This window comes from Dreissena polymorpha, chromosome 4 (assembly GCF_020536995.1).
Source record: "Dreissena polymorpha isolate Duluth1 chromosome 4, UMN_Dpol_1.0, whole genome shotgun sequence".
NCBI lineage: Eukaryota > Metazoa > Mollusca > Bivalvia > Myida > Dreissenidae > Dreissena > Dreissena polymorpha.
In genome coordinates this window covers 89595071-89607856 of record NC_068358.1, presented here as the reverse complement: position 1 = coordinate 89607856, position 12786 = coordinate 89595071, and the positions used below count along the sequence as shown (strand labels likewise).

At 36.3% G+C, this 12786-nt stretch overlaps 1 long non-coding RNA gene across 1 annotated transcript; it reads right to left on the bottom strand.

Annotated features, from left to right (window-relative positions):
- Nucleotides 1-5107: 5107 nt before the first annotated feature.
- Nucleotides 5108-12786, bottom strand: LOC127879351 (uncharacterized). Its single transcript, XR_008049028.1, has 2 exons — nt 10247-12786; nt 5108-6052 (listed from the first exon to the last, which is right to left on the bottom strand). It is a non-coding gene; the product is annotated as an uncharacterized LOC127879351 (long non-coding RNA).

The window sequence follows — 12786 nt, the reverse complement described above, 5'->3', positions numbered from 1 at the left end:
ATTTGGGTAATATTATTGATTCCGACAAAATGACTGTCGAACTTTCTGAAAACCGCAAAATATCCATTATACAAGCATGTATAACTCTTCATAACAAAAATGATGCAACCATAAGAGAAGTTGCTAAAGTGATTGGTCTCATGGTAGCTAGTTTTTCTGCCGTTGAATTTGTAAAATTGCATTACAGGTCATTAGAAACAGCTAAAACAAAAGCTCTGTCAGATAACAGAGGCAATTTTGATGCTTTAATAGGTATTTCCCAGGAGTTAGATTGGTGGATTTAAAATATTAATTATCAGAAAAGGCATATTTCTAGACATCCTGTTTCAATTGAATTGTTCACTGACGCATCTTCTTCTGGTTGGGGTGCAAAACTAGGTCAGTGTAAAATAGGTGGTCGTTGGAACAGTGAAAAACATTTCATATAAATACACTTGAGCTTATAGCAATTTTTCATGCCTTGAAAGCATTTATTGAGAAATTCCAAGGGCGCCATGTAAAAGTATATTCCGACAATTCTACAGCAATTTCATATGTTAACAACATGGGGGTGTAAAATCCTCAAATTGCAATAAAATAAGTTGTAATATTTGGAAACTTTGCATTGAAAACAATTTCTGGCTAACTTGTGCTCATATAGCGGGCTCGGCTTATGTCGATGCAGACGAAGCTTCCCGCAAGTTTAATGATAGACATGAGTGGAAACTAGACAAGTCTATTTTTCAACAAATTTGTAATCATTGGGGAGCTCCAATTATAGATTTGTTTGCATCAAGGCTTAATAATCAAATAGACAAATTTTGTTCATGGATGCCTGATCCAGATTTTGCATTTGTAGATGCGTTTTCTTTGTCATGGGATACACTTGGTAGTGTGTATTTGTTTCCTCCTTTCAGTCTGATGGGACAGTGCCTTCAGAAGATATGCAACGAGAAAGCCAAAGGCATAGTGTTAGCACCATTGTGGGTAACTCAACCATGGTTTCCGAGACTCATGGAACTGTTGGTAGATATTCCAGTGATAATTCGCAAGAAAAAAGGTCTTCTAAATCATCCAACATTGAATATACAACATCCATTGGAAGAATGAAAATCATAGCATGCAAGGTATCAGGAGAAATTTCAGAGAACGAGGATTTTCAGAAGAAACTACCAATATATTCATGTCATCATAGAAAACTAGGTACAAAAAGCAGTACAGTACATTTATCAACAGATGGTTTTCTTACTGTCGTGAAAGGCAGATTAATTAGTTTTCAGCATCTCTGGAAGAAGTGATTGAGTTTCTTACCTTTCATTATCAAAATGGCTTAGGTTATGACAGTATTAACACGGCTCGGGGAGCCCTTTCATCCATAGGACTCAATTTAGATGGGTTTAAAGTAGGTAGTCACCCTTTAGTGGTGCGGTACATGATAGGAATCTTTGTTTTAAGACCATCACAGCCACGGTATTCAGCAGTATGGGATGTTAATAAGGTTATGAGCTTCTTGCGAAAGTTGTCACCGGTTAACCAGTTATCATTAAAAGATTTAACATTGAAGCTAACAATGCTCATGGCGTTAACACAAGCGGCACGCGTTCAGACTTTTCAGTTGCTTACTATTAAAGATTGTAAGAAATTGAAATCAGAGTTTGTTTTTAAGTTAAGCAGTTCTTTAAAACATTCACGTCCGAGTTCTAGCACTTCTGTTGTTAGTTTTAAAGCTTATCCTCCAGATAGGAGGCTTTATATATATATACAGTTCTGAAAGAATATTTGTCCCGCACAAGAAATATGCGAAGACCGTAACATGCTTCTTTTGAGTTATGTGAAGCCTTACAAGCCTGTGACAAGAGATACTATTTCTAGGTGGATAAAAACTGTTATGGCCAGATCGGGAATCGATGTGAATATATATGGATCCCATAGTGTAAGAGCAGCATCAACTTCTAAAGCCAAAAGTGTTTGTGTTCCAATGAAAGACATTCTTTAAAAAGCGGGATGGTCAAATGTTGAAACTTTTGACAAGTAGATGTTTAATTGAAATTCTCTGAGTTTAGGTTGGAGTGAAGGATTAAATGCCTCCCACCCACCCTACAAGAAATTATTGAATCTATAAACTAATTTGATGATAATTATTGTTATTAAAATAACAATTAGTCATAACTATGAAATCAACATACCCGATGAAATAATGTGGAAAAAATATGCTTCGAAGACTGCATGCGCATGCGCAAACCACATCTCATTAAATCCTTCACTCCAACCTTAACTCAGAGAATTTCAATTAAACATCTACTTAACCAAGGTAAGTCTCGTTTATTTTTTTTATTTTTCCAGATATAAGCTCAAACTTTCAAGCGATGTAATGCAAAAAGACTACGATTTGAAAGTTAACCTACAAACATAAGAAATTGGTGATAAAGTTTGGTATTTTAACCCACAATGTCGAGTTGGTCTCAGTGGAATACTGGCTCAAAAATGAAAAATGTTTACTTATTGGAAAAGTAAATGATGTTTTATAGCGCAATCAAATTAAACAAAAAAAAACTAAAGTTGTTCACCATGACAAGTTGCAAAAGTATTTTAAAGAAAATTATTAATCAGACAATGTAGACAATGTATCTTCAATATAGCTTTAGCTCATTCAATTACAAAAAAATTGTACAGAAAAATTATACCTGTTTAGTGTGTAATGACAAAGTTTCAGACAAGAATAAAAAGCTACAATCACGTTGTGGAACAGCATTCTGGGGTGTCCTAGAAATGTATGAAATGTTGTAAAGTGTTTGATAGTAACATGCCCTGCAGTGGTCCCTGGTACAACCAGAAAGATGACTACATCCGGTTTGTTCAAACAAGAGGCGCCCGATTAGCGAAGACAGAAACAGTCCTAAGTGACTTCAAATTAAAGGTTCCTTCGCTGATTAGAGGAAGCAAATATATTGTCAGTAGCCAGAAGAGGCCAGAAGAACAAGTGGTGAAAACGGTGCAAAGGCCAGAGGACAATGATCCAACTCGTAGAGTAGCAACAAGACCAACACCAGTGTTTTCTGGAAAACTCTTGCGGGAGGATCAGGAAAACCAAGATAACTGTAAGCGGGCCAGGAAGTCGAGTTTGTTGATAAGTTCTTCCATTGTTGCCTCTGAACAAAGCTCATCATCCTCAACAGAGAATAGTCTATTTCTTTGAAAGGGAAAGAACCAAACGTTATAGTACAGGAACCTGAAAAAAATTAAGTAAATCAACTCCACAAGAAAACAAGAGCTTGTCACAGTAGTGGCAAATCCCCGCCGAAATGTGTTTGCTTGTATGACAACAGTTGTTTTAGAGAGTAGAATAATAGTTGTAAAAACAAATAACGGGAGATAACTCATTATGCTCCAGACAATAATTTACTTTGAAATTAAATAAAGGGATATAATTCAAACACTAAGGTAGATAGAGTTATGGTTCTTAGTCACTGCACTTCTCCTACTTGCCATCTGTTTAAGTTTGAAGTTTCAAGTAAATCCCTTCAGTAGATTTAGAGTTATGCTCCGGACAAAAATTTACTTTAAAGTTATATAAAAGGGGAGATAATTCAAAAACTAAGGTAGATAGAGTTATGGTTCTTGGTCACTTCACTTTTCCTAGTTGCCATCTGTTCATATTTCAAGTTTCAAGTAAATCCCTTCAGTAGATTTAGAGTAATGCTCCGGACAAAAATGTACTTTAAAATTATACAAAAGGGGATATAATTCAAAAACAAAGGTAGATAGAGTTGTGGTTCTTTGTCACTGCACTTCTGCTAGTTGCCATCTGTTTACATTTCAAGTTTCAAGTAAATCAGTTCAGTAGATTTAGAGTTATGCTCCGGACAAATTTTTTCTTTAAAATCATATAAAAGGGGAGATAATTCAAAAACTAAGGTAGATAGAGTTGTGGCTCTTGGTCACTGCACTTCTCCTAGTTGCCATCTGTTTATATTTCAAGTTTCAAGTAAATCCCTTTAGCATATTTAGAGTTATGCTCCGGACAAAAGTTTACTTTAAAGTTAAATAAAAGGGGAGATAATTCAAATAATTCAAAAACTAAGGTAGATAGAGTTATGGCTCTTGGTCACTGCACTTCTCCTGCACTTCTCCTAGTTGTCATCTGTTTATATTCTAAGTTTGAAGTAAATCCATTGAATAGATTTGGAGTAATGCTCCGGACAAAGTTTCAGCCGGACGGACAGACGGACAAGACCAATAACTATATCCGCTCCGATTTTTTTTTCGGCGGGGATAATAAAGTTATCAGCCAATAAAAAATGAATTAGTTGAAGTAAATGTGGGTGGACAATTGTTTATTACTTCAAGACCAACAAATGAAAACACAAATATTAATAACTCTGGATTTATAGATCGAGATCCTACTTAGGCCAAAAAAAATTAATAAAATGATTTTCTGATTTTTTTTCTAAAAGTGTCGGGTAGGAGGACGGAAAAAAAAGACTGGTGACCAAATATGCACTCATTTTAAAAATGTTATGGTATGAAGTTCTTCTTACTTAGCAACCACAGTGATTTTTTTTCAAACATGTTGATGCGCAAAATGATCATCATCTAATAATCATAGGTCTTGATTTGCAGTTTTTAAATTAGTTTGAATTTTAAAAATATCTTAACTAGTTCAAAAGTTATGCATTTTTTTCACTTGTCTGTAATAAAGTTTTTGGTGATTTTTTGCTGAGCATTTTGGTCATAGTACCTGTGCGTTTTGCGGACTTCGTGTGTGGCACAAAATAGGCTTTATTTTGCTATCATTTGAATTTATTCTTTTGTTTTAATTGTCTCATTTGGTTAAAACTTGCCATCTCTATGGGTTTTTTTCACAAGGAATCCATATTTTGCATTAAAAATACTTTATCACAACAAAAAACAAATAAGCTATTGAGGTTTAAAAGAAACATTTATAGTTTATTGTCCAGTAAAAGTCAATACCTCAGACAAATACAAATAGCATAATAAAACGCTTTTCAGGGGTTTCACTGGCCCAAAAAAAGTTGTTGCCACTTTATCGCGGTATGAAAACCACCTCTTATTCAAACTTAATCAATAAGGACAATCATTTAAGAAACCTTACTACATTAATGAATAATAGCATTTACTATATTTTTATTATTCTGAGAAGTATGTTAATACCTAAATAACAATAAGTACCTTCATAAGTCTTAATATTTAAAGCTTTATATTTAAATAATTTTTTCCACTTGATAAACCAGATAACCAACATAATATAACGTTAACAATAATGTAACAGCATGCTGCATAAATGTTTCAGAATTATTTATTTAATCCTAGAATCACACAAATATAAATCATCTGAAAGGAAAAATAAATCAAACATCAGAAAATAAAGCACCTCAATTTAATTTGTTAAACAGTTTATACATTTAGTCATTTGTAAAAAGTCCTGCACAAAAGTCTCCAGTGTTGTAGATCTTGCCGAATTCCTCGCCTGTGGCACAAAGAAGACTACTGATGCCCCAAAGTCCTGGCTCAGTATTGTCTCGTGTATCTCCAGATGCCCACTTTTTAATCAAGGAAAGTGCCATGGCCCTACTTCGCTCTTGAGGGATGCCCATTTTTCCACCAGACAGACGTAATTGGACGCTTGCTACACCTGTAGCATTGCCTGTCACTGGCCCTTTGAGTTTGTGGCTCCCAGCTTACTGGCAACTGATGTCACCAGAGGATAAATTGATGGAGTAGGAGGCCACAGAATATACGTTGGGAGCTTTCTTCAGCTTCCCTCTATCCCAGAGTTACCTCTTGGACGCGTTCCAGTGTCTGGCGTTGCCTGGGTCCCGAAACCCTTCTATAAATAATATAGCTCAGATGCGTCACTTCAATTACATGGAACTTAGGAACATTGGTTTGGGAAAAATACCGAATGGACCATCTGACAGTACCATAGTCGCCAGTCTTCAAGCTACTTCTTTAATGAGCATGACGCAAGTTGAAGGGCCATAAAAGACCTACATCGCTTCACTAGAAGACATTCCACTTCGTCTCCAATCTTCAGAGTCTCAACTTGGTAGTGCTGCAAGCAGTATCAAGCAGAAATGATAATAAATTGAAAATAACTAACATTTAATGCAAGCTCATTAGTACTTATTTAATTGCATACAAGAAACTTGGGGCATAATTATCCCCGTGTCAGTGTTACAGTATTTATCTACAAGTGTATATCTTAGGGCATAATAATCCTTATGCAAGTGTTACAGTGTTAAACCTTTAAGAAAACAAGAGGGCCAAGATGGCCCTAGTTCGCTCAACTGAGAGGACTCGGTTCACTCAATCTTTACCAAATGTCAAACTTGACCTAGATATTGTCCAGACAAACATCCTGGTCAAGTTTCATCATTATTTCAGCTGCGATTCATGATCAATGTACCTATTAAGTTTAATGATCCTAGGCGTAAGCATTCTTGAGTTATTATCCAGAAACCATTTTTCTAAGTTGAGTCACCGTGACCTTGACAGCCATTGTGTGAATACGTTTTTTGGCATTGTGACCTTGACCTTTGACCTAGTGACCTGATAATCAATAGGGGTCATCTGCGAGTCATGATCAATATACCTATGAAGTTTCATGAACCTAGGCATAAGCATTCTTAAGTTATCATCCCGAAACCATTTTACTATTTCAGGTCACCGTGACCTTGACCTTTGACCTAGTGACCTGAAAATCAATAGGGTCATCTGCAAGTCATGATCATTGTACCTATGAAGTTTCATGATCCTAGGCATAAGCGTTCTTGAGTTATCATCCAGAAACCATTTTACTATTTCAGGTCACCGCGACCTTGACCTTTGACCTAGTGACCTGAAAATCAATAGGGGTAATCTGCGAGTCATGATCATTGTACCTATGAAGTTTCATGATCCTAGGCATAAGCGTTCTTGAGTTATCATCCAGAAACCATTTTACTTTTTCAGGTCAACGTGACCTTGACCTTTGACCTAGTGACCAGAAAATAAATAGGGGTCATCTTCGAGTCATGATCAATGTACCTATGAAGTTTCATGGTCCTAGAAATAAGCGTTGTTGAGTTATCATCTGGAAACCATTTTACTATTTCGGGTCACCGTGACCTTGACCTTTGACCTAGTGACCTGAAAATCAATAGGGGTCATCTGCGAGTCATGATCAATGTACCCATGAAGTTTCATGATCCTAGGCCTAAGCGTTCTTGAGTTATCATCCGGAAACCATTTTACTATTTCGGGTCATCGTCACCTTGACCTTTGACTTAGTGACCTGAAAATTAATAGGGGTTATCTGCGAGTCATGATCAATGTATCTATGAAGTTTCATAATCCTAGGCATAAGCGTTCTTGAGTTTTCATCCGGAAACCATTTTACTGTGTTGGGTCACTGTGACCTTGACCTTTGACATAGTGCCCTGAGAATCGATAGGGTGTATCTGCGAGTCATGATCAATATATCTATGAAGTTTCATGATCCTAGGCATAAGCGTTCTTGAGTTATTATCCGGAAACCATTTTACTATTTCGGGTCATAGTGACCTTGACCTTTGACCTAGTGACCTGAAAATCAATAGGGGTCATCTGCGAGTCATGATAAATGTACCCATGAAGTTTCATGATCCTAGGCATAAGCGTTCTTGAGTTATCATCTGGAAACCATTTAACTATTTCGGGTCACCCTGACCTTGACCTTTGACCTAGTGAACTGAAAATCAATAAGGGTCATCGAGAGTCATGATCGATGAACCTATGAAGTTTCATGATCCTAGGCTTAAGCGTTCTTGAGTTATCATCCGGAAACCATTTTACTATTTCGGGTCATCGTGACCTTGACCTTTGATGTAGTGACCTGAAAAGCAATAGGGCTTACCTGCGAGTCATGATCAATGTAACTATGAAGTTTCATAATCCTAGGCATAAGCGTTCTTGAGTTATCATCCGGAAACCATTTTACTATTTCGGGTCATCGTCACCTTGACCTTTGACTTAGTGACCTGAAAATTAATAGGGGTTATCTGCGAGTCATGATCAATGTATCTATGAAGTTTCATAATCCTAGGCATAAGCGTTCTTGAGTTATCATCCGGAAACCATTTTACTGTGTTGGGTCACTGTGACCTTGACCTTTGACATAGTGCCCTGAGAATCGATAGGGTGTATCTGCGAGTCATGATCAATATATCTATGAAGTTTCATGATCCTAGGCATAAGCGTTCTTGAGTTATTATCCGGAAACCATTTTACTATTTCGGGTCATAGTGACCTTGACCTCTGACCTAGTGACCTGAAAATCAATAGGGGTCATCTGCGAGTCATGATAAATGTACCCATGAAGTTTCATGATCCTAGGCATAAGCGTTCTTGAGTTATCATCTGGAAACCATTTAACTATTTCGGGTCACCCTGACCTTGACCTTTGACCTAGTGACCTGAAAATCAATAAGGGTCATCGAGAGTCATGATCGATGAACCTATGAAGTTTCATGATCCTAGGCTTAAGCGTTCTTGAGTTATCATCCGGAAACCATTTTACTATTTCGGGTCATCGTGACCTTGACCTTTGATGTAGTGACCTGAAAAGCAATAGGGCTTACCTGCGAGTCATGATCAATGTAACTATGAAGTTTCATAATCCTAGGCATAAGCGTTCTTGAGTTATCATCCGGAAACCATTTTCCTGCATTGGGTCTCTGTGACTTTGACCTTTGACCTGAAAATCAATAGGGGTCATCTGCGAGTCATGATCAATGTATCTATGAAGTTTCATGATCCTAGGCGAGTGAAGAGAGATGTTGATCCTCAGAAAAGAGAAGCTTATCTCAAAAGGGGACTAGATAGATATAAAAATGAGTGCAAAACAGGGAAAAAAGCAAATTGCAGAATTACATGAACGAGAGAAAAGATCAGTCACAAAACGCTGGCGTCAACAGAAGAGAAAGAACCGAGCTAGAGTTAAGGAAGCGCAGAAATTTTAAAAAAATGTTCAAACACCACCATCGAGTGAAGATGAACAACACAGTCATCAAAAGTCACGTGCCCTGAAAAAGAAACGTCGCGAAGAAGCAAAGGTATACAGAGATAAGAGAAAATTGGAGCTTGATATAAAGCACTTGAAGAAGAAAGTAGATATGTATAAAAAGAGGTTACAGAGGCAGACAGAGCAAAGCAATGTTGATACGCCAAGGAGAAAAACAAGGAAACTGTTAAGACACTAAACACCAAAAGGAGTAAAAAGGTCATTGTTTAAATGTCAAGTTATCATGGAAGCTATACGAGTAAAATACAAAGAGAGGAGGAAAGCTGAAAAGGCCGACATACGAAAGTTTCTATGTAACCAAACTTTGAAAAAGTATAAATTGAAAACAGAAACACACAGATACATTGGCTACAACAGTCCAAAGAAGAACATAACAAGACTTCAAACATTTACAAAAAGAGAAAGTCAAAAAGTGTACACCTTTTATATTCGAAATGATAATTCCAGACTAGTTCCTCGAAAGAAACAAACCAAAACATTGAACAAGTTACGGAAGCAGCGAAGGGTTTTATTACATGACTTAAAAACATTGCACACAAAGTTTTTGAGTGAAGGCAAGACACAAATTAGTTACTCTTCATTTTGCAGATTACGCCCTTTTTTCGTTGTATTCCCTAGACAGAGTGATAGAAACACATGTATGTGCAAAACATGTTACAACACTGAAATGATAGCTGAAGCACTGAAGCAAGCAAAAGTAATTGAAAGTGATGATCTAAATGTCCTTGTTAGTAGCTAAGTATGTGAAATTAGTAGCACAAGGTGTATGTATGCTGAATGCACAAAGTGTAAAGGAAGATTACTTACTGTTGACAAAGAAAACCTTGATAAAGATATTACCTGACATGAATGGAAAACAAAGAAAGAAGTCAGAAACATAAAGAAAAACAAAGACATTACAGAAAAGACAATTACAATAACAGTTAAAGAATCACAGACTGGACCTGCAGTGACGTTAATTGATAGGTTTGAAGAGCAATTGACTAGATATTCTAAACACATTTACAGAGTGTTTAACCAATATGAATATTTTGCGAAGAGAAAATTAACAATGAACAAGGATGAGTGCATTGTTCATGTAGATCTTTCGGAGAATTATGTTTTTGGGTACAGTGCTGAAATCCAAAGTGTACATTTCGGTGATTCCAAAAAGCAGATTACATTACATACAGGGGTAGCTATTGTCAAAGGAGAAGGTCCATTCACCTTCTGCACAGAAAGTGACTCTCTCGTACATGGACCAGAAGCTGTTTGGGCTCATCTTGCTCCTATTCTGGCTGAAATACGGAAGAAGTATCCAAAGGTCATATATATAGAAATATTCAGTGATGGCCCTGTCACCCAGTACTGCCAAAAGGCAAACTTTTACTTAGAAACACTAAGGGCAAAGTCTTTTGGTTTTCAAACTGTACTTTGGTCATTTTTTGAAAGTGGGCATGGTAAGGGTATCCCATAATGCAATTGGAGGTGCACCTAAACGACAGGCAGACAATAAATTAAAATATGGCAGTGACATCACATCAGCCAAGACTTTCATAGGGGTTTTAACTAAAGAGTCAAAAGTTAACATGTACTTAGTGACAGAACCAGACATCTAGGAAATAAAGGACCTGTTAAAAGCACCTTTGAGAGCTGTACCCGGAACATTGAGTCTTCATCAAGTAAAGATTATATCAGAAGGACAAATAGCCTTTAGAAACTTGAGCTGTGACTGTGAAATAGGAATTGAACACAAAGATCATGAGTATCAAAGCACGTCATTAACAGACGAAAAGGTCAAACAGACTAATATAGGTACATATAATCGAACCAAAGGATTGAAACGGTAAACAGATACAAAAGTTACTGAATGCCAGAAAAGAAGGAAAACGGCATCAAAAGGGATTGAAATTCAACAACCAATACCAAAGGAGATTCAAACAAAATGTACTCGTCACAACAAGGCACGTAGTTCCAAATTTAGCCCAGACAAAGGGCAGTCTGATCAGAAAATAGATAATGAAGATTTACTAAGGCGTTTGAACTTGTGTCAAACCTTCACAGAAGTAGGTGATACTTTATCTGCGTTACCTGAAATGACATGTAGAGTAAAACCTGATGAGATAAGTGTTTATGAAAATAAACTTGAAATAGATTTTGATGCATTTTTTGGTATGCCTAGTGATTTAGATAGTTCAGAACTGTATCCTGTTGAGGTCATTGCAGATGGTAATTGTTTACCATCATGTGGAAGTGTGTTTGCCTTTGGTACCCGAGAACGTACTGAAGAAATAATAACAAGAATTATTAAGGAATTGCATGAAAACAAGGGTATTTACCTGATACCTGAGTAACGAGTTCCTCAATGGAGGATGTTCTAGTCAAAAGGACCAAGCCAAACACTGTGCTCAATATTCAGACTTTTTCATTCCTGGAATGGCCCTAGAGCAAGATATTATTAAAGACATATTTAGAAAAGAAATAATGTCTTTGACAAAAAATAGATCATACATGGGTATTTTCCAGGTTTTTGCCCTGTCAAGTGTTCTTAATGCCCCGATTAGAAGCGTGTATCCTGAGAAAGGAAATCCCAATGTTCGGCAAGATCTCAATCGATTGATATTACCGAGGACAGACATAAAGTATGATGTAATTTACATTTTGTGGACAAACACAAGAGATGACATTCCAGAATCAAATTGGTCTCCAAATCATCTTGTTCCTCTTCTTCCATTAACACACGACTGTAGAAACGATGTGAACAACAATGAAAACAATCTTAAAGAGAATGTAAATAACAATAAAAACACTGATATTAATGGCGAAAATAATGGTGAAAAATGTAAGAACAAAAGTGAAAGAATTGACAGTAAGAATGATTCAAAGAATACATATTATAGTGATCTTGGTGATAAGAGAGAAAAGAATGGTGATGTTGATAAAAACAGCAGTGATCAGAGGAAAAAGAGTGATGTTAAAAGTGATGAAAATGGTGAAAAAAGAGAAAACAAAGACAGCGCTTGTACAGAAAATGAAACGAAAAGTGACGACAGCTATGAATATTTTGTGCCTGACATACATGAGTGTTTGAATCGATATGTTATAGTGATTTTCAATGGAAGGCCGTATCCAGAATAGGTCAAGGATGTTGAGAATCCAGAAGCTGAAATTTTGTGTATGCACCAACTAGGGACAAACAAAACATTATGACTGTCATACCAGACCCAATCTCCGTGCCGAATACTCACCATTTCACAGTTAATGGAGCTTTGTTTCAAGCAGCACTTTTGAAGTGCAAAAAATAGTTTTAGCAGTTCAAATGATTTAGCCATTACTAAAATAAATGGTTATTATGTTCCTTACAATAACAAAGCTTATTTGTTGAGTTTTTAAACTCCATGTTGTTGATTTTTATCATTTTTAGTGACAAAGTTGTTGTTTAAAGTTAAGAGTTCTATGACAGTTTGTAATATCATTTAAAATTTGGAGTGTTTATTTTAATTCGCTGTGTTGTCCTAACAGGAACAATGTTGTCAGTTCTGTAACCTTATTTTTCAAACTTTAAGATATGGGATTATGTTTGTGACACAATAAACCAAAATGATTTCTTGAAATGATGTGTTAGTTGTAATCAGTAGTTTTGTGTTAATTGTCAAGTTACAGTTACAAATAAAGAATTTAAATGAAATTGTATTTGTAGATTGTCCTTTCTGAAACAAAACCAGTCCTTGCAATAACGGGCATGTCCTTCAAATAACATGCCATAT